The sequence below is a fragment of the Panthera onca genome, chromosome B4 (genome assembly GCF_046562875.1).
Source record: "Panthera onca isolate mPanOnc1 chromosome B4, mPanOnc1 haplotype 2, whole genome shotgun sequence".
NCBI classification, from domain to species: Eukaryota; Metazoa; Chordata; class Mammalia; order Carnivora; family Felidae; genus Panthera; species Panthera onca.
Window position 1 is genome coordinate 45,846,122 of NC_138345.1, and position 21,960 is coordinate 45,868,081.

Sequence of the window (21,960 nt, forward strand, 5' to 3'; positions counted from 1 at the left end):
CTTCAGAATATAGAAAAGGAAGAAATATTTCCCAATTTGCTTGATTTATACCAAAAACAAAGGCAGAAAACCAGAAAACTACAGACCAATATCCCTCTTGATTATAGATATAAAATCCTTAAAAAAATATATATATATTATCTAATAGAATTTAGCAACACATAAAAAGAATTATGCACCATGACCAAATGGGGTTTATTCCAGGGATGGAAGGCCATTTCAATATTCAAAAATTAATCAGTATAATATTAACAAGCTATTGAAGAAAAATTACATGATCGTGTAAATTGATGCAGAAAAGACATTTGACAAATTTCAACATCTATTCATGGTAAAAATTTTCAGAAAAATATGAATAGAAGGGAAATTCCTCAATTTGGTAAGAACATCTACCAAAAGCTTACAGCAACATTATACTTAATGGTGAAAGGCTGAATGCTTCCCCCACCCCAAGATCAGCAATAATACAAAGATATCCACTCTCATCACTCTTATTCAACATGGTGCTGGAAGTGTTAGCCTGTGCAATAAGAAAAAAGAAAACAAAGCAAAAAGAAAAAAAAAATCAAAAACTCCTAGTACTAAGTTCAGCAAAGATACAAGATATAAGACAAGCATACAAAAACCAATTTTATGTCTGTATACTAGCAGTGGACATGTGGACACCAAAACTAAAAAAATATAATTTTTATATTTTATAACCATTTTATATTTATAACCATTTTATATTTATAACCATTTGCCAATCACCCCAAAAATAATGAAACACTTAGATGTAAATCTACCAAAACATACCCAGGACTTTTATGCTGAAATGCTGATCAAAGAGATTTTTTAAATCTGAATGGAGAGACATAGTGTGTTCATGGACTAGAAGATTCAATATAGATGAAATATAGATATGTAGATAAAGATAAATGAACACAAGTAGATAGTGATAAGATATAGCTAATATAGATCAAGATAGATAAACATAAACGGAATATAGAATATGGATAAGGATACATGTCAATTTTCCCTAAATCGATTTCAAGATACAATGCATGTCCTATCAAAATCGTGGCAAGATTTTTTTATAGATATAGGCAGTTATTCTACAACTTAAATGGAAAGGCAAAGAACTAGAATAGCTAAAAAGAAGAAAAAGAGGTGCCTAGGTGGCTCAGTTGGTTGAGCATCCAACTCTTGATTTCGGCTTGGGTCATGATCCCAGTGTCATGGGATGAGCCGTGCATCGGGCTCCATGCTAGTATAGAGCCTACTTAAGATTCTCTCTCTCTGCCCGTCTCCTCCACTTGTACTCTCTCTTTCTAAAAGAAAAAAAGAAGAAGAAAAAAGTGGAAGGAATTAATCCATAGTAATCAAGATTGTATGGTATTGGTGGAGTGATAGACCCATAGATCAATAGAACATACTGGAGAAACCAAAAATAGATACACACAAATATGCCAAACTGATTTTTGACAACGTGCAAAAGCAACTCAGTGGAGAAAAGATAGCCTTTTCAGCAAATGGTGCTGGAGTAATTGTACAGCCATGATCAGAAAATGAACCTCAACCTAAATCTCACCCCTTATACAAAAATGAACTCAAAATGGATCGCAGACTTAAATGTAAAATGTAAAACTGTAAAACATTTAGAAAAAGTAGGAGAAAATATTCAGGATCTAGAACTAGGCAGAGATCTTAGCCTTGGCACCCAAAACATGATCCATAAAAGGTAAAGCTAATAAATTGGACTTCATCGAAATTTAAAACATTTGCTCTGTGGAAGACCTTGTGAAGATAACAAGACAAGGTACAGAGTAGGAGAGAAATATGTGAAAACCAGATGAGTATCTAGAATATATTAAGAACTCTCAAAATTCAACAGTAAAAAAAAGCAAACAATCCAGTTAGAACACAGACAAAACACACACAGAGACATTTCACCAGAGCAGATATACAGGTGACAAATAAGCACATGAAAAGATGTTCTTCATTATTAGCCACTTATTTTTCAGAAGTCTGCAAGGTTCAGCTAGTATAGACCAGGTGGCTCTGTTGATCTTGGCTGGCCTCCCTCTGTGTGGGGTTTAGCTGATCAAGGCTGGGTCCCTCTGTGTCAGCTGGGACTCCATTCCATGTATCTCTCAGCCTCATCCGTGAAATACACACTGAAACCACTATAAGAAGTCATGACCTACCTACCAGAATGGCAAACATAAAAAGTAGCAACAATAAACACCAAATCCTGACAAAGATGCAGAGAAAATAGGTCACCAATACATTGCTGGTGGTAATGTAAAAGGGTAGGATTTGGCAGGGTCTTTTTTTTTTTTAACTAATCATGCAACTGCCATTATGACCCAGAAATTGAGCACCTGAGCATTTATCTCAGAGACATGAAGACTTACATTTACACAAAAATAGTACACCGATGTTTGTAGCAGCTTTATTCATGACAGCTCCAAACTAGAAACAACCCAGATGTCCTTCAATGGATGAATGGTTAAACAAATGTAGTACATCCATACCTTGGAACACTTTACTCAGCAGTAAAAGATAATAAACTATTGACAGATGTGATAACATAGGTATATATCTCCAGTGAATTATGCAGTGAAAAAAAAAAGCCAATTCCAAATGGTTACATCCTATATGATTTCATTCATATAACATCCTTGAAATGACAAAATAATAGAAACAGAGGATAGATTGGGGGTTTCCAGGGGTTATGGAGAGGGTGGGAGCAAAAGGGAAGGGAATGTAGTCATAAATAGCAACATGAGGGATCCTTATGCTGATGAAAGTATTTTGTATCTTGACTCTGCCAATGTCACTATCCTGGTTATGATACTGTACTATAGTTTTGCATGATGTTACCATTGAGGAAAACTGGATAAAGGGTGCATGGGATCTTTTTTTTTTTTTTTTATGGGATCTTTATTTCTTACAAGTGCATGTAAATCTACATGGATTTCAAAATTAAAAGTTTGATTTGTTTAATTAAATAAAACCACTTATTTTTCAGAAGTCTGCAAGGTTCAGCTGATACAGACCAGGTGGCTCTGTTGATCTTAGCTGGCCTCGCTCATGTGTGGGGTTTAGCTGATCAAGGCAGGATCCCTCTGGGTCAGCTGGGACTCCATTCCATGTATCTCTCAGCCTCATCAGGCGGGCCTGGACATGTCGTTATGGCTACTATGCAGTGTGTACAAGAAAGCAAGCTCTAATGGACAAAAGTTCCCCAAGCCTGGGCTTCAGTCCTGACTTTCATATTGTAAGGGTTGAAGCAAGGTACACAACTTAGCCCAGAATCGAAGGACAAGGCAGAGCATCCTAGTCTTGAAGGGAGGGCACAAAGTCATAGGCACACGGGCACAGGGGGTAATGAACAGCTGGGGCCATGAAGGGCTCCATGAAGGGATCATGCTGGATCTCCTCCAGGACTGAAACTAACTATTGCCACTCTTCCTTCTCATAGGCAGACCGTGGCTATTCTCTGTTGTTTCAAGCACCTTCCAACAGGGTCTGCCAAAGACATGTCACAGGGGAAGAGAATATATATTGTCTATAACCGTCCTACTCGGAGCCAATCTGCCTGTCATGTCCACAGCCACTTGCCTCCACCTTCCCCAGCCCTGACTCAACCTTTACTCCCTCTGTCGCCCCATCTGATTCTCTTCTCACCCCTTCCGTCCTCTGGAATCCCTGTGCCTTTCCTAGCACTCACCAGATTTTATTTTACCAGAATTCCTGTCCAAAGTCACTGAGATCAGTTCTTTTGGCCTCCATTCCCTCATCTTCAAAAGGTGGATTAATAGCAGTACCAACACCACTCTCCATTAGTGTTGACATGAGGATGAAACCATATAAGTCACATAATGAGTTTACCCCGCCTGGTGCAGAGTAACCCCTCCCTAAATTGCAGTGGCTCTGTTTTCTTTTACTAAGGGTGCAAACTGCGGGCAGTTAAAGGAATCCCAGCATTCTTAGTTAGAACTCTGAAAATATTTCCCCATAGAAACACTGTTCTATTCCATAATTGTATTCTGTTCAACTATTATTACTCCTAATCATTCTGTGGTCCTGGCAGTCCAGCCTAATCCTGAAGGTTAGATGGGTTCTCCTGGACTGGCCTGGCAAAACTAACCACCATGAAGAACATTACGGCAAGGAAAAAAATGTGAGTTCTAAACAAGTCCTTTACACATGAACTTTTGAGAGGCGCCTGGGTTGAGCATCTGACTCTTGATTTTGGCTCAGGTCATAATCCCAGAGTCATCAGATGAAGCCCCACATCCGGCTTCACACTGAGCAGGGAGCCTGCTTGGGATTTTCTCTCTCTCTCTCTCTCTCTCTCTCTCTCTCTCTCCCTCTGCCTCTCCCCATGTTTACATGCTCTCTAAATAAATAAATAAATAAACAAATAAATAATAAATAAAAATTTTAAAATAAAAAAAAACAAATGAACTTTTGAAATAGAACACACTCTTAAGTTTGATATTACCTAGAAATGAACGTTATGAAGGTAGATACTTTGGAGATTGCAAACGTATCAGGCTGATGAATGGTGGATATTCTACTGACCTGAACCGTCTGAGCGAGAACCTTACGAACGAGGCTAGATGCCAGAGGAACTCAGGGCCATGGGTAGGAAGCCAAACCGTGTTGTAAAGAAAACTAGGTAGACCTTGGGGGAGAGGGGTCAATGGGAGATCACAATCAACACCTGGGTATGCAGCAGTTGGGGAGAGTCTTAGATGGGAGTCCCCAAAATGGGGAAAACGGGATCCTGAGAGCAATACCAGAGGGGTGCCTACTTGACGGTGACAAGCCCATGAAAATGGAAAGGTTGTGGCTGGAAGCTTACAAAAGTCTACCTGGGACCCAGCCAGAAAAGTAACAGCTAGACCCATACTTTGAAAATGGAATGGAATGGCCAGAAGAAATAGAAAAACTATAGCTCCAAGGCTAAGAGCCTAGAAAAGATGGATTCAGGGCCTTTATGTGGAAATGCTCGAAAAGGTTTGAATATAACACTACACCCCAAGGCTAAGCTGAGAGGTTTCAGCACACAACTGTGAGACACTCAGGACTTTTCACTGTAGTAAAATTCAGCATGAAGTTGACCTTGCAGGTGCACAGGACAGAAATGAGCAGAACGGGGAAAGGTGAGGGAGGGCATATTGCAAGCAACACAGGGAGTGGGGAAAGGAGCTGGCTTTTTGTGGAGGTACCGTCCCTTCTGCACACTGGACTGGTGAGAGCCAAGTTGAGACCCAACTGTACATGGGCGCAGGTCTGCTGGACTCGGTCTCAAACCTGTTAGTGCACCCCTCATAATACTGTGTCTCTGACGACTACACGTCAACCCTAACATGGCACCAAGATCTTTATGATGTTGAAACACAGAGAGCCAACAGGGAATCTCAGGGATGTATCCTATATTCCTGTCTTCCTCATCCCCGACGGCGGTCATGACGCTTCTGCTTGAACAATTTCACTGATGGAATCTCACTTCTCATGAGACACCCATCTCCTTATTCAAGGATTGTCATGGGGCACATGGGTGGCTCAGTCGGTTAAATGTCCAGCTCTTGGTTTTGGCTCAGCTCATGATCTCCTGTTTTCATGAGATGGAGCCCCCTGCCAGGCTCTCTTGGGATTCCTGCTTGGGATTCTCTCTCTTCCTCTCTCTCTGCCCCTCCCCGGTGCATGTTCTCTCTCTCTCTCTCTCTCTCTCTCTCTCTCTCAATGAATAAACTTAAATAAATAAATAAATAAATAAATAAATAAATAAATAAATAAAAGCCTGTCCTGTGAAGGATTCTCTCCAACCAAACAGATCAGATCTGCCCCCTGGTGACTTCTACTGCTTGTCCTCGTTCTGTTCTCTGGAACGGAGCAGCTAAATCTAATCCTTCCTCCCCATGAGGCCCAGTTCCATTCTGCTAAATCTTCTCTCTTCTAGGATAAATGGTCCACATTACACAACCTTAATAATCAAGTCAATGAGCGTTTCATGATGGCCTTGACGTAAGCAGAACACAGTGCCCATGCAAAGTGAGTAAATTGTCTCTTTGTTCTTCAGGCAAACCGGGCGAAGACAGAAGCATGGATGGTGAATTCTAATACCAAGAAGACTGGTAAGTATTATAAAAAATGTTCAGAGCTTGCCATGGTGTAGCTATGGGGAAAGTGTAGACCAGTTCACCTTGGGGGATCTGAAAAAAGACTTCTAAGAAGAGGTGGGAGTTGAGCTGGGACTTGCAAGACTTTGACAAGCAGATGGAGGGAAGGAGGCAGGTAGGGAGTGAAACAAGCAGAGGACATGGGCTTGAGGACCTCGGCTCTCAACTTCCTACTTGACCTTGAGCATATTTTAAATGAGGGCCCTAAACTAAATGATCTCTAACGTCTGGTGCTAGAGACCCGATAGGGTGTGAGCTTGAGCATTCCAATTTAGGCAACAGTCCAAACCTGTGAAGCCCTGCCTATATCAAGGGAGTGGCATATGTGTTTGGGACAGGAGGTAGGGGGATAAGAGGAGGATAATCCATTCACTATTCTGCCTGTCACACTGATTCTGCACCCCTCACCATTCTGACCGTGTCATGTTGGGATACTGACAATGTCCTTCTTAGACTGGCAGTTACTATGAGCCAGACACCTTTGGAAGCATGACATATTTACTTTTACATCCCATGGACTCCTCACAGCAGCCCTATGAGATAAGTACAAGTTTTATTATTCCCATTTTACAGATGAGAAAATGGAGGCACAGAGAGATCAAATATCTTGCCCGAGTTCATTGAGCAAGGATTTGAACTCAGGTAGTCTAGCTTCCTACCTTACTTCTTCAATAAAAAACAGAAGAGCAGGGCACCCGGGTGGCTCAGCCGGATGAGCATCCAACTCTTGATTTGGGCCCAGGTAAAGATCTCCCAGTTCATGGGATCGAGCCCCGCACTGGGCTCTGCGCTGGCAGCGTGGAGCCTGCTTAGGATTCTCCCTCTCCCTCTCCCTCTCTCTCTCTCTCTCTCTCTCTTTCTGCCCTGCCCCCATTCGTGCTCTTTCTCTCAATAAATAAATAAACATTTGTTAAAAACACAAGGGCAGAACTGAGCACAGCTCTGTGGGCATGCTCTCCCTTACTAGGGTGAGAATACTGTTAAACTGTAGCTTCTTTTGCCCTCCCATTCACCCAGCCTAAGACATCAGCTTTCTTGGATGCCATGCCACATCAATTCATTCTGAGCTAGCAGTCACCTAAAGCCCCTAAAAGGCTTTTGACAGGAGCTGCTCTTAAACCAGGTCATTCCCATTCTGTTCGCATGCAGTGGATTAGTGAATCCCAGATGCTGGGTTGTTCATAAGCCTTTTAGATTCTCGGTAGTAGCTCCTGGTTTCACCCTACAATAATTCTGAAACATGATATGTTATCCAACGTTCCTGTTCCCAGCTTAGTAATAATATAACATGAACAGCTAATGGTTAGTGGAGGATTCATTAACTAAATGTGTTTCATGTAGTATCTTCTATAGTAGTTTTGTCTTTACACGAAGTCTTTTGTGATTGTTGTTGTTGTTACTATCGTTCTCATTTAAGGGAAAAGAAAATCAAGGCTAGTGAAGTTAAGAGACTTGCTCAACATCCAATCGGGAAGTGACAGACCCAAGGTTCATATCCAAGATTGTTCGATTCTGGGGCCAGAACTCATTCATATGCTTTCCCACCTCTTTGCATCATCTAGAAACTTGCCATTATCTAAGTCAATCACAAAAAATGTCAAACAGAATCAAGGACAGAACTCAGAGGTAAATTATATCCCTCTAGGCATATATGAACCAATTATTCAGGTAGTCATACATAGATTGAGGCATTTTTTTACATAATATTGAAAGGCCAGAGAAGTTTAGCGATCTGCCCAAGCTCAGACACTTAGGGAAGAAAGGAGATGAAAAAGAAAACGATCTTGGGGCACATGGGTGGCTCAGTAGGTTGAGTGTCTGACTCTTGATTTTGGCTGAGATCATGTTCTCGTGGTTCCTGGGTTAGAGCCCTACGTGGGGCTCTGTGCTGACAGTGTGGAGCATGCTTGGGATTCTCTCTGTCTCTGTCTCCCTCTCTGTGCCCCTCCTCCACTCACTCTGTATCTCTCTCAAAAAATAAATAAGCAAGCTTTTTTTAAAAAAAGGAAAATGACCCAGAGAGATCAGGCCCTTCATTGCATCAGCACACGCTTCAAGTATAAATGAGTATAAACATATCCAGAAAGTTTTGCAATTACAACGTCATCGAGACTGCAATTCTCCAACTTGTTCACATGCGTCTCACGAGCATCTTTGTCAAAAACCGTGCTGGAGCAAACGTGCACTTCATCAAAGACAACCCCCTGCCCCGTGGGAGATGGGATGAGTCTGCCCTGATGGCCTCTCAGCGAACACGCAGAAGCCCCCATTCTAACAGCTCACAAATCATCCTTTTACTAACGCGGTGTAGGATTTGGCAGGGAATTACCACAGGTGAAGCTTTGGGAGGCATGCCAGCTCCCTGAAAACTACGCAAATCATCTCCAGGCATCAGGCTCCACTCAACACTGGCCCTGCGTCTCCCTGCCCTGTTGAACACACCTCTGTCATCTCCTCTTGACTGAAAACTTCAGCTTGCCTCAGACCCTTCCAACTGAGACTGTTTTCCTTGGTAAGAGAAGAGAGAAGTCCAATTGAACCAGAGTGGTCCGGTCTTCTTTCTCCCTTCTGTTGTTGGAAATGAATCTTAAAAAAAAAAAAAAAAATCCTTTCTTCTGTCATTCATATTTTCAAGGACCTCAGCAGAGACTGACCCTCACTCCAGGCCAGTTCCCCTCTTTTGTATTTGCTCTCTGTCCTAGCCACTGACAAAGACTCTCTTCTTGCCTGAATTTCATTCAGCCAGGCTCCTCTGAGCCCGTTGAGGGCCCCATCCTTGGGTATGCTCTCCCAGAGTCCAGTTGTAGCAAGAATCCTTTCAGGTCAGTTTAGCCAGAATCTCCCACCCTTGATAGAAGATCCCCCTTGATATCTGACCAGATTCTTCCTTCCCCACCATCCCCCAGGGAATGTCTGGCTGCCCTGACCTGCCTCCAGCAAGAACCCTATCAGGTCGGGTTAGCCAGATTCCCCCTTATTCGTGATTCTTCTTCTTGGCAATGTTCTATCCACTGACCCCTTCCATTAGGAAGTCCCACTTTGCCTGTTGTTAAATTAAGAGCTAAGCCCAATGTCCCTGCCCTACTGCAGAACCTCAGTACCTAGTCCTGAATTTTGTCTACCTTATCATTTTAACAAGTGACAGAATAATTTTTTAATACCTCTTTTGGACACCTTTTATATGTGTTCATCTTTTTTTTTTTTTTTTACTTTTTTTAAAATTTTTGATAGGCAGAGAGAGACAGAGCACAAGTAGGGGAGGGGCAGAGAGAGAGGGAGACACAGAATCCAAAGCAGGCTCCAGGCTCTGAGCTGTCAGCACAGAGCCCGACGCGGGGCTTGAAATCACGAACCACAAGATCATGACCTGAGCCGAAGTCGGACGCCCAACTGACTGAGCCACCCACCCACTGAGCCCCATTAATGTTAATTTGTTTCTAGAAAGAGAGAGAGAACAAGGAGGGCAAGAGAGAGCGGGAGACAGAGAATCCCAAGCAGGCTCTGCACTGTCAGCATAGAGCCCAATGTAGGGCTCAAACCTGATCTGTGAGATCAAGACCTGAGCTGAAATCAAGAGTCGGTTGGTCTCTTAACTGACTGAGCCTCCCAGAGGCCCCTATGTGTGTTTTTTTAAAGTGAGAGCTCATGTAAGGACTTCCTTTTGACCTCAAAATCAAATGTCTTCCCTTTGCTTCCTTCTCCAGATCATTCCCTTCTACTTACCCAATAAGAGGCAGAATCAGGATTCAGCTCCAAACTCTTTGCCTACACAGCCTGAGCCCTTATGGTACTATATTATTTGTAAATGAGTTATTAACTAAGCCATTAAAAACAACCAATACCAGAACCTTGAGACCTCTATCCCAATGCCTCTCAATCAATTAGACAATTAAAGAGGAATCTGAAAGGAACATGAAGTGCAGAGAATTAAGTGATTTTAGCCAATGTTAGGAGATAATTTTTTCAAAGGTAAAATAAACAAAGCTGGGCCCTAGGTAAAGTGGTAAGGAGATTTTAAATAGTGATGTACTCTGCAATAGGGAAGAGTCTACCGTGAACTGAACTAAGCTTGGATTTGCACAGGGTGAATGTGTATTTTAAAGGGAGAATGGAGGGGCGCCTGGGTGGCTCAGTCGGTTGAGCATCCGACTTCAGCTCAGGTCACGATCTCACGGTCCGTGAGTTCGAGCCCCGCGTCGGGCTCTGGGCTGATGGCTCAGAGCCTGGAGCCTGCTTCCGATTCTGTGTCTCCCTCTCTCTCTGCCCCTCCCCCGTTCATGCTCTGTCTCTCTCTGTCTCAAAAATAAATAAATGTTAAAAAAAAAAAAAAAGAAAGAAAAAAAAATAAAGGGAGAATGGAGTAGAGACCCAGAGAGCAGAACAGAGTGAAAAATTACAAGAAAGGAGGTCTAGTCCATGTGAAACCATCTGGGTCTGTTAGGCTCCTGCCCTCCCACAGACACTGGCAGACAGGGGCCCAGGGCTCAGGTGCTGTCTCGAACAAACTAAGTTCTTTTGTGATCCTTGAGTTTTCTCGGGCAGGCAGTTTAAGGGGGCCTAGCTAAGGTCATTGTTGGGATGTGGCCATATGCTGTTGGCAATTATGTTAGTGTTTCACTCAAGTCTTTATAGGCCAAGGTTGAGGCCTAGTCAAAAAAGGGCTCAGAGGAGCCTGGCTAGAATGTGGTCATAGAGAATCTTTCTTCAACTTCCACATAATACAAAAGAATATGTGTCAAATATTTTATTTACCTCATTAATGGGTGGTGGGACTGGTATAATACTACAACCAGTTCAAAGGAGAACTTAAACTACCATGCATTTATAGTCAGTTAAGAAATGCTGGAACAGGGGCTCCTAGGTGGCTCAGTCAGTTAAGCATCTGACTTTGGCTCATGTCCTGATCTCATGGTTCATGGGTTCAAGCCCCGCATCGGGCTCTGTGCTGACAGCTCAAAGCCTGGAACCTGCTTCGGATTCTGTGTCTCCCTCTCTCTGTCCCTCCCCACTCATGTTCTCTCCCTGTCTCTCTCTCAAAAATCAACATAAAAAAAATTTTTTTTTAATGCTGGAATAAATTGACAAATAGAGGCAAACTGGAAAAACAGGTCAATATCCACAGGACAATTAACAACCCCATTCCACAGGAGCCCATCTGCATTTTAATGGAAGGAACACTTTGTATTACTATCAGTCTCCTGTAAGTCAGCTTTTGTCTCTACAGAGTTGTAAAATAACCCCATCAGAAGCAAGCAAAGACGCACACATCTGTAAAATCAAATAATGTCCAAAGGTTCCAGCATTCCATTGAAAGGATATCCAATAATATCTTTTCATCCACTTCAAAACCTTCGTGTTTTCATCTACACCAATCTTCTTGTTCTGTATACCAAGCTCAACAGCAGTAAAAGTGAGTCCAGAAAATCAAAAAGATGATTGAAAAGCATCGATGATCAGGGATAGATCCACACAATAAGTATTAAGAAGACAGTCAATTTTGGTGGTTCGTTTCCTGAACTCTGAAGCCTGGTGGTCTAGGCTTCCTCAAATCCCGACATTGCCACACTGGTCGTGTTACACTAGGCACTTTTTCTCAGTTTCCCTGTGCCATCAAAATCCTCATCTGTAACATGGGTATAACAACAAGTACCTATTCCATAGCTGAGGGAATCATTGATAAAGTCTGGGTAAATTACAGATGTCATCCTTACGCCTGTGGGAGCCTGTGGCCATGAAAACCTGCCTCTCTTCAGCCTACAAGGCAATGTTTGGCTAGGCCAGATTTCTATCTTCATGATCACAAATTCTACACCAAGGTCAACATTAATTCTTTCTCCCAGGGTTCCCATTGCTTCTAGGAGACTAACCAGTTCTTGTCTGCCAAGTGCAAGAGTCAAGTGTAAGCAAAATTTATCACCATTGCCTCCTTTGACTTGAGTGATGACATTAGCACCAAGTATGAGGTTCTCCTTGTTTATCAGGAGTGTTTAGCAAAAGCCACAGTAGTGTAAACGTGCTGTCACAACTATACTCTGCTTCTGTGCCACTGTGATCCCTGTTCCAAAAGCACCATCCATCTTCCCTCTAGTCATAGCAAGACCCCCAAAACAGCACCTCAATTCTTTTGGTTTGTCTTCGCTCAGACATTCTAACCCCAACTTACAGCATCTCCTTGCAGGTGTACAGGAGGGAAAAAAAAACCCTTTCTTTGGCCTCCTGGGTACTTCCACTGGGAGCCTGTAAATTAGACAAAGGGAGATTCACAACAGAAAAACAAAGCCAAGTTTATTAACACATACAGCTTACATACACATGGGAGAAACTCAGTGATGAGTAACTCAAAAGGGTGGCTAGAACTTGGGGCTTACATAGCATCTTAAGAGAACAACAGTACATCTACACAACTATAGCAAACAAAGAAGCAGTTGTTAACAGACCTGCAAGTACTTTCTGTGACTATGCCCTGGGGCTCAGAGCAGAGGGAACAGGCACAAATTCTCATCTCTGAGTCTCACCCAGGAGAGTGAGTGCACACTTTACTATCTGCTGCCTGAGGGTCTTGCTTCTAATTAGCACACATCTAAGTGTGAACTGCAATCCTTCCTGGAGCCTGAAAGAGCTGGTGGGCACTTCCCCCACCTTCTCTCTCCTACCAGCTCCAATAATAAAACCAAGTTGTTGGTATCTCCTTGGAAGGGTCTTGTCAACACATCTAGGGCCCCAACTTTTAAGGCTGCCGCCTGAGGGCTGGGCTGCCAAATCACCCCGCTCTGATAGCTAACACGGCTTGCCTCTGCCTTCTCCCTTTAGCCCACTCCAAATCACCAGTATCTCTCTCGAAGGAACTTGCACACATGGCTGGCACCCTAGCTTTTGCAGATGCCACGAAAGGACAGGCCCCCAGATCACTTGGTTCTGAAAGCCAACAGGCCTTGCACTCACAAATCCCATAGAACTATAGCCAACAGCCCACCTTCACAGACATATACTTAGGTCCAGTGTAGAGGGAGGCAGGCAAAAAAGCCCATCTCCCAATTTCTACTGGAAGGGCCCTAATTATATACTTTCCCAGCTGCTGCCAGAGGGTTTGGCGTCCAATCTAGATGCAAACTATGATTCTCCCCTTTGAGACACTGACAGGTTTTGGCACACCTTCAAGTTCTGGGAGCCACTAAGAACAGAGCATGGATAATCACAAAGGTTCGGGGGACAACCAATAGCCATTCTTTTTAAAAAAATTTTTTTTTAATGTTTATTCGTTTTTGAAAGACAGAGAGAGACAGAGTACAGCAGGGGTGGGGCGGAGAGAGAGGGGGAGCACAGAATCAGAAGCAGGCTCCAGGCTCTGAGCTGTCAGCACAGAGCCCGACACGGGGCTCGAACCCACCAACCGTGAGATCATGACCTGAGCCAAAGTCGGACGCTCAACTGACTGAGCCACCCAGGTGCCCCAACCAATAGCCATTCTTAGAGAGATTGAGTCAGTACTCAAAAACCTCCCAGCAAAGATAATGAAGATGGCTTCTTTGGTAAATTGTACTAAACATTTATTCTTTTTTTTTTTTTTTTTTTTTTTAATTTTTTCCCAACGTTTTTTATTTATTTTTGGGACAGAGAGAGACAGAGCATGAACGGGGGAGGGGCAGAGAGAGAGGGAGACACAGAATCAGAAATAGGCTCCAGGCTCCGAGCCATCAGCCCAGAGCCTGACGCGGGGCTCGAACTCACGGACCGCGAGATCGTGACCTGGCTGAAGTCGGACGCTTAACCGACTGCGCCACCCAGGCGCCCCGTGTACTAAACATTTAAAGAAGAATTAATACCAATCCTTCTCAGTCTCCCAAAAAAGAAAAGACAAGGAGACACTTCCAAACTCATTTTATAATACCAACATTACCCTAATACCAAAACCAGACAAGAACACTACAAGAAAAGAAGATTAAAGGCCAATATTCCTGATGAACATAGATGCAAAAACCCTCAAAAAAATATTAGCAAAACAAATTCAGCAATGCATTTAAAGAATCAATACACTATAACCAAGTAGGGTTTCTTCCAGGGATGCCAGAATAGTTCAACATCCACAAATCAATGTGACGCACCAGATAACAAAATGAAAGATAAAAAGCATACAATCATCTCAGTAGATGAAGAGAAAACATTGGACAAAATTCGATTTCTTTCATGATGAAAACTCTCAACAGATTGGGTACATAAGGAACATGCCTCAACATTATAAAGGACAAATATGACAAACCCACAGCTAACATCATACTCAATGGTGAAAACCGAAAGCTTTTCCCCTAAGATCAGGAATAAGACAAGGATATGCACTCTAGCCACTTCTATTCAACATAATACTCAAAGTCCTAGCCAGAGCAATTAGGCAAGAAGAAGAAAAAATCAAAGGTATCCAAATAAGAAAAGAAGAAGTAAAATTGCCCCTGTTTGTAGATGACATATTATAAGCCTAATACACACACACACACACACACACACACACACACACACACGCACACTCACACACACAGCCCGTTAGAGGGGTACCTGGGTGGCTCAGTCAGTTGGATGTCTGACTTAATCTCAGCTCAGGTCTTGATCTCATGGTTCGTGAGTTCGAGCCCCTTATGAGGCTCTGTTGACAGTGCAAAGCCCGCTTGGCATTCTCTCTGCCTCTCTCTCTGCCCCTCCCTTTCTCACTTGCCATCTCCCCCAAAATAAATAAACCTAAGCAAACAAAAACATGTTAGACCTAATAAAGGAATTCAATAAAGTTTCAGATACAAAACTCAATATACAAAAATCTGCTGCATTTCTACATACTAACGTTAACTATTGAAAAAAGAAAATGAAAAAAAAAAACAATCCCATTTACAATATCCCATTTACAGTAGCACCAAAAATAATAAAATAGGCATGAATTTAACAAAGGAGACATATTTCATTCAGTTGCATCATTGAGATTGAAATAAGAATGAGAGTCAGAGCCCCAGAGAAGTATGTTATCCACTCTAAAATCTGTACATCTGGACTTTCAACTCTTATTTGATAGTCACTCTATACTCACAAAGATGGGCAAAAACCCCAAAGTTTTCCTGAGGATGAGCTATTTTTTTTTCACTTTTATTTATTTAAAAAAATGTTTTAAGTTTATTTATTTTGGGAGACAGAGAGAGGAGGGTCAGAGAGAGAAGGAGAAAGAGAATCCCAGGCAGGCTCCGTGCTGTCAGCGTGGAGACCAATGTGGGGCTCGAACTCATGAGCCATGAGATCACGACCTGAGCCGAAACCAAGGGTTGCACGCTTAACCGACTGAGCCACCCAGGTGCCCATGATGATGAGCTTTTTATTCATACATCCAAACACTTAGGGATTTTTCCCTTAGACATATTTCCCACAATAATTTCAATAAATTCCAGAATCCAAGATTAATGCAAATTGAAAATAAAAATAACAATTTCAAAAATATCCATTGCCAATAATTCAACTCTTAGGACTCATTCCTCAGTAAACAATACAAAATATGGGCAAAGATACAGTTTGCCAAAAAATATGGGCAAACTATACTCTGCAACATTATTTATAACAGTGAACACATGAAAATAGACATTTTAAAAATGCCTGGTTGAATAATCTTAGGGCTTCCATTCACTGGACTTACACAGCCATTAAAAATTCTCTTTACAGGGCGCCTGGGTGGCTCAGTCGGTTAAGTGTCTGACTCTGGATTTGGCTTAGGTCACGATCTCATGGTTCGTGGGCTCGAGCACCACAACAGAGCCAGCTTGGGATTCTCTCTCTCTCCCTCTCAGCCCCTCCCCTGCTCGTGTTTTCTCTCTCTCTCTCACTCTCTTTCTCTCTCTCTCTCTCAAAATAAATAAATAAAACTTGAATATCCTATTTACAAAATACGTTTGTTGGTAGGGAGATAACTTTATGATAGACGTTAAGTGCAAAAAGCAAGTCATAGGGGCGCCTGGCTGGCTCAGTTGGTAGAGCATGGGGCTCTTGATCTCAGGGTCATGAATGAGGTCAAGCCCCACGGTGGGTGTGGAGCCGACTTAAAAAAAAAGAAAGCAAGCCGCAAAACTATGATAACATCTTAACTATGTAAAACTATGTACATTGTGTTTGTTCAGGAATCCTTCTGGTTGAAAGAAACACTCAAATCAGCTGAGTAAAAAAAAAGGGGGGGGGGAGGAGTCTCCCAGCCTCCAGGTGGCCAGTGGAGAGCTCTCAGTTATTGCTTATTGCTTCTCTCCTTATTTCTCCCCAGTTCTCTCCTGATTAGTTCCTTCCTCGCTTTTTCTGCCTGCCAGCTTTTTCTCCTCTGCTGCACAGGACCCAAACACGACCTCCCAAATGAAACACCCAGTGGAGGTAGCTAGACTCTCTGTAACACAATTCCAAATTTCAGGCAGACGGAATTGAATTGGCCCAACTTGGGTCATAGACCATCCACTTCTTGTCCAGTTGGATATGATTATTTAGGGTAGAGGTCATTTTGTCCAGCCGGCTGCAAGGGTGCCTTCGGAGAAGTGCGTAATTGGAAGCAGTGAGAAAGGGAAGGGCAGAGGGCCGGGCAGACGCTTGGGAGGTAGCTAGAGGTTATTATCATAGAGGGAAGGAAATAAGCCACATTTTTAATAACATTGATCACTGAATGACTGGATCATGATGGTCTTTATTTTATCTATGCTATTTTACACTTTACAAGTGTTCTACAACGCTGTGTTTTTTTAGAATCAGGAAAAATGTGGGTTGGGTTGGGGTTTTTTTTCATATATAACAAGTTTTGAGTTCCATCCCTATTATGTGCTAGCTTGTTATGGGAGTTGCCAGGTTGAATGATTAATGGACGTTCTCTGTCCTCAATGAGCCTGCCTCCTTGTGCCAGTTGCCCCTTCCTTGTGTTTGTACTTAACCTTGCCAAGACCTTGTGGGATTCTAAGTCGTTTCTGAAGCCAGTGTCATTCAGTTATGTAACTCTGAACGCCAATAACAACTGTAGTCTGTACCATGTGACTTAGTTATTGGTGGTATGCAATTGTTGACTCTTGAACTGTTTCAAATGAATATTCTTTAAAAAAAAAGACTAAGTTGTTTTTTTTTGTTTTTTTTTTTTTAAAGAAAAACCATTCTAGGGGCTCCTGGGTGGCTCAGTTGTTTGAACGTCCAACTCTTGATTTTGGCTCAAGTCATGATCCCAGGGTCCTGGGATGGAGCCCGGCATCACGCTGAGCATAGAGCCTGCTTGGGATTCTTTCTCTCTCTCTCTCTCTCCCTCTGTCCCACTTTCTGCACGCATGTGCACTCTCTCTCTCTCTCTCTCTCTCAAAAGAAAAAAAAAGAAAAAGAAAAGCCATTCTTAATATTTTAATACTCCTTAAGTTGGCTAACTAGCACACGTTATGTGCAATAAATATTAGTTTTCTGGTTAAAATTCACTTTGTCACCATAGAACTAACTTTCCCATAACCACCGTCCATTTGTTTCTCATGGACCTGTTTGCCTAACATCTAAACGGCCAATTCTTCCTTCACTTTTATGAAATTAGCCTTAATTCCTCTTTCCCCACCTCACACTTCCTTCACCTTCTTGTTTTACTGGCCAGCTCTCAAGGTTTCAAGATCACACATATGGCCATAAATGTCTCTTTCAGTTAAGAATCTGGATAGAATGTGAAATCATATTTAACTGTCTTCTTTCATATACATAGGGAATTCTATCTTTAAAGTGTGAAAAAAAGGGGGGTCGGGAGCAGCGTCTGAGTGGCTCAGTTGGTTAAGCATCAGGCTTTGGCTCAGGTCATGATCTCATGGTTCATGGGTTTGAGCCCTGCATCGGGCTCTGCATGGAGCCTGCTTTGGATCCTCTGCCCCCCCCCCCTCCTCTGCCCCTCTCTCTCTCTCTCTGTACTCATCTCTCAAAATAAATAAACGTTGAAAAACTAGTAATAAAATAAAATTGTGGGGGAAAATGAGTTTTTGTGGCTTCTATGGCTGGGGTTAGAGTCAGTCTTTAAAGCCTTGCCAGTGGTTCCATTTGAAATATAATCTTTGAGTCACAGAGGAGAAGTAACATGATACAGTGTGAGGCTAGGAGAGCCAGGGTTCGGATCTCAGCTCAACTGGCAGGGACCATTAGCAAAATACAGCGTGTTTCCCTGAGCCTGTTTCCTCATCTGTAAAATGGGAATCATAACACCTGCTTCTCAGTGTCTTTAAGATTAAATGCGTTACAATAGCTGCCACGTACATATTAGGTGGTCAGTAAACATTTGTTAACCTGATGAAATGTAAAGAACTTGCAGAACTATCAGGAAAACACCCACCTAATTGCCCCAAAGGGCAGTGAGAGTTTTTGATAAAGGAGGTAGAACTACTTTTAGTCAAATTGCATGGGCAAAGGTCAACCCCTCCTTCAGTTAAAAAGCTGGGGGCAGGGCTTAACCAGGAAGTGTAGTCCTTCCGTAAGCCTCCCTTCAGCCTTACTAGTCCCAAACCTGAAGCAGCTACAGTCAGATGGGATCTTGGGTCACATGAGCCTCCCTAAATGAGAAGCCAAGAAGACTGGGTGAACGTTTCCTCTTAAGTTTTGTGGAGAGAGACTCAGGTACAGAAATACCTTGCTGCCTACCTGACCTGAAGCAGGAAAAACCACTGACAGCTGCGTTCCCAGGTAACACCAGGGGGCACCAGTGTTCCCAGGAGGACCCAGTCTGGGTTTTCAGTCCTGGGTTTGCTAAAGGAGGCAAATCCAACCAGGGGAGAGGTTTACTGGGTTTATTAAAAAGTTCTTAACATGTAAACTCGGAAGCCAAATGACAGCGAAGAATCTAGTTTGTTGGGGTTTCCAGAAAAAGGAGAGAGAAAGAAGTATTAGGTTTCTCTTTCATTTCTCCTTTGCTGTAGAAGGTTTGAAATAGCTCAGTTAAGCATATGTAACTGGCTGGATCATGTATAACACTATGCAGTCCTCTCTCATTGTAGGACAAGGTGTATGATGGAGTGACAGCCGGTCAGGGGCCAAGAGCCCAGGGAGGTGCTGTCTCCTAGAGCAGGGAGGGGGCTGAGGATGGGAATCCCCGGGTTTGCACCCAGGGTCCTGGGCACCTTGTGGGAACGTGGTCTAGCTCTGGCAGACCCTCACTGGCAAGGCCCAGGTAAAATGGGAAATCCCTCTCCCTCCCCTCTAGAAAGCTCCCTCCTGTCTGAGCCCACCCCCACCCCCACCCCCTGCCCTGTTAGAGCCTCAGTCCTTTTGTATAGCTGAAGTGCTCTAAGGCTCTGTCTCTCAGGTTCCCTTCTGTTGTGGGAAGTGAAGATATTTTTAGCTCATTTCACCATTAGGATTACAAAACGTGTCCTCCTCGGAGATGGCAAACAGGGGAGAGGCATGGAGGTATAAAGCTGTCTGGAGTTCAGGGAGGAAGGAAAAGACAGCCTCTGAAGGGCACAGGGGCCACAGGGTGCTGAAGGGAAGGCTCGAGGCAACCAGACAAAATTCAGCTGACAGTTAGGTCTGGGAACCCCCTGGGGGATGAGTGTCTGTGTACAGGTGCGCGTGGCACCCGGGCCTCATCTGTACATCCAGAGCTGGTGGAAGTGGGCTCGTGGGCTGAGCCCTCCACGGCCTTGGCCTTCGCACCGGGCAGACCCGCACGCGGCAAACTGAGCTCAATTCTGTCAGGCTCGCTTCGGCCGCCAGTCACGGCAGCCTCCGTGCCGGAACCACGAGAGGCACACGTGCTTGTCCGTTACCTGCCACGGGGAGGGAAGTGAAATCCAGCCTCAGCAGTGAATCCACCGCTAGAAATCCCCAGAAGTGTGTCCGTCTGGTGATGAGAGCTGAGGACCTTCCCGAAGTTTCGGACTTCCCAGCTGAACATACAGTGCCGCCCACACAGCCCTCTGGGCAGGGGCTCCCAAAGGGAGAGGGGACACCGGGGGACTTTGGCCATTTAGGAGGGGTGAGGGGAGGGAGGACCCGTAAGAGAGGGAAGAGAGGCCAACGCTCTCGGACCTTGCTTGTGAAAGTAGGTTTGCCGTGGTTTGTTATGGATAAGGAGAGTGGATATAGACCGAGGGTGGAGCAGCAGGGCTGAGGATCCTGAGTCACTGAGTTAGAATAAGCCTCATGGGTCTTACCGTGTAGCCGATCCCCCAGTCCAGGCTCTGAACCAGCCGGGGGGGGGGGGGGGGCACCCAGGGCTTCCTTCCGGCCACATGCAGAATATTTATGGTGTGAGTTTCCATAAATTCAAAAGTTGGGCTTTTCATACAGAGAAAGACAGATACCATATATTTTCTCTCTTATGTGGATCCTGAGAAACTTAACAGAAACCCATGGGGGAGGGGAAGGGAAAGAAAAAAAAAGAGGTTAGAGTGGGAGAGAGCCAAAGCATAAGAGACTCTTAAAAACTGAGAACAAACTGAGGGTTGATGGGGGGTGGGAGGGAGGGGAAAGTGGGTGATGGGTATTGAGGAGGGCACCTTTTGGGATGAGCACTGGGTGTTGTATGGAAACCAATTTGACAATAAATTTCATATATTGAAAACAAAAATAAAATAAATAAAAAGTTGGGCTTTTACTTTCCACAGGAATAGCTGAGAGCAGAAGGGACCCAACAGGTGATACACTAACGCAATCCTGCTTTAAAACAAGCCTTAGCTATAAAGTTAACGGCTCTCCCCTCGTTTACAATGAGGATCAGTAGAGGGCAAGACCCTACGCTTGTCAAATGCATTTAACGTGTCTGAACTGACACTTTCATGTCTCCACTATTTTATTTTAGCCCAGTGCTTTGCGGGCGCTGGTCACAGACTCCCCACCTCCAATACCCCCCCCCCCCCCCCCACCGTAGGGCTGCCTCATCTGGGCCAATACCTGAGCCCTGTGATGCTTTCGGCTTCTCTCTCATTTTCAGACTTGCCCTTTGGCTGGGCCAAGGGCTCCGTCCCTTTCTAGCTTGTAACACGACAAAAGTCTCTTCTTTCACGTGGAAAGACTGTGTGCTCCATCTTGACCTCAGTAATTTTCCCCTTTTCTGCTCTTGCTCCTGAGTCAGCATCTAGCAAACTCTTTTCGTAAAGAGGTCAGACCCCACTTCTCTCAATCAGTGCCACACACACGCATGCGTGCACATGCACACACACAATTTTAAAGTCGTCCCACTACGTTAGAAAGGTTTGGGGTTTTTTAACTTACGTGCAGGTTTCTTCAGAAGCATAGTATGGCTTGAGGAGAGGGCTCACTCTCCCACCCAGGACATAGTTCCCACAGGACCTGAGTGCCTTCCCTGCCCAGAGCCATCCTGAGCGGCCCAATTCAAAAGGAAGCTTCCATTTTAAAACCTGATCACTTCTCTCGGGACACAGTCCAGCTCTGGGCTGTTGCCTGAGCTCGCCTCCTGCCACACCAAGTGGGCTCTCCCAGTTCTGACCACCTATCCTGCTCTTGCCTCACTCTTTCTGGCTTATTCTCCTGCTCCTCTCAGGCTGCTCACTCTCTCCCTTGGTCCATCTCAGTCACTTACTTTTACCTCAGTTCTCAACATCTTACATGCATACGGTTGCCAGATTTGCATAAAAATGCATGACATCCAGGGGCGCCTGGGTGGCTCAGTTGGTCAAGTGTCTGACTTGGTCATGATCTCATGGTTCGTAGGTTCAAGCCCCGCGTCGGGCTCTGTGCTGACAGCCCAGAGCCTGGATCCTGCTTCGGATTCTGTGTCTCCCTCTCTCTCTGTTCCTCCTTCACTCATGCTCTGTCTCTCTCTCTC

At 44.0% G+C, this 21,960-nt stretch overlaps 1 protein-coding gene across 4 annotated transcripts in view; it reads left to right on the plus strand.

Annotated features, from left to right (window-relative positions):
* Positions 1–4,133: 4,133 nt before the first annotated feature.
* Positions 4,134–21,960, plus strand: part of BCL2L14 (BCL2 like 14) — a 54,020-nt gene continuing 36,193 nt past the window's right edge. For 3 of the 4 annotated variants that reach the window (XM_060658353.3, XM_060658356.3, XM_060658357.3), the window contains exons 1-2: positions 4,134–4,168; positions 6,077–6,131. The gene's annotated coding sequence lies outside the window, so the exon portion shown is untranslated. Of the gene's footprint in view, positions 4,169–6,076; positions 6,132–18,631; positions 18,858–21,960 lie in introns of those variants that run through there. The other variant, XM_060658354.3, reaches the window with a different exon arrangement.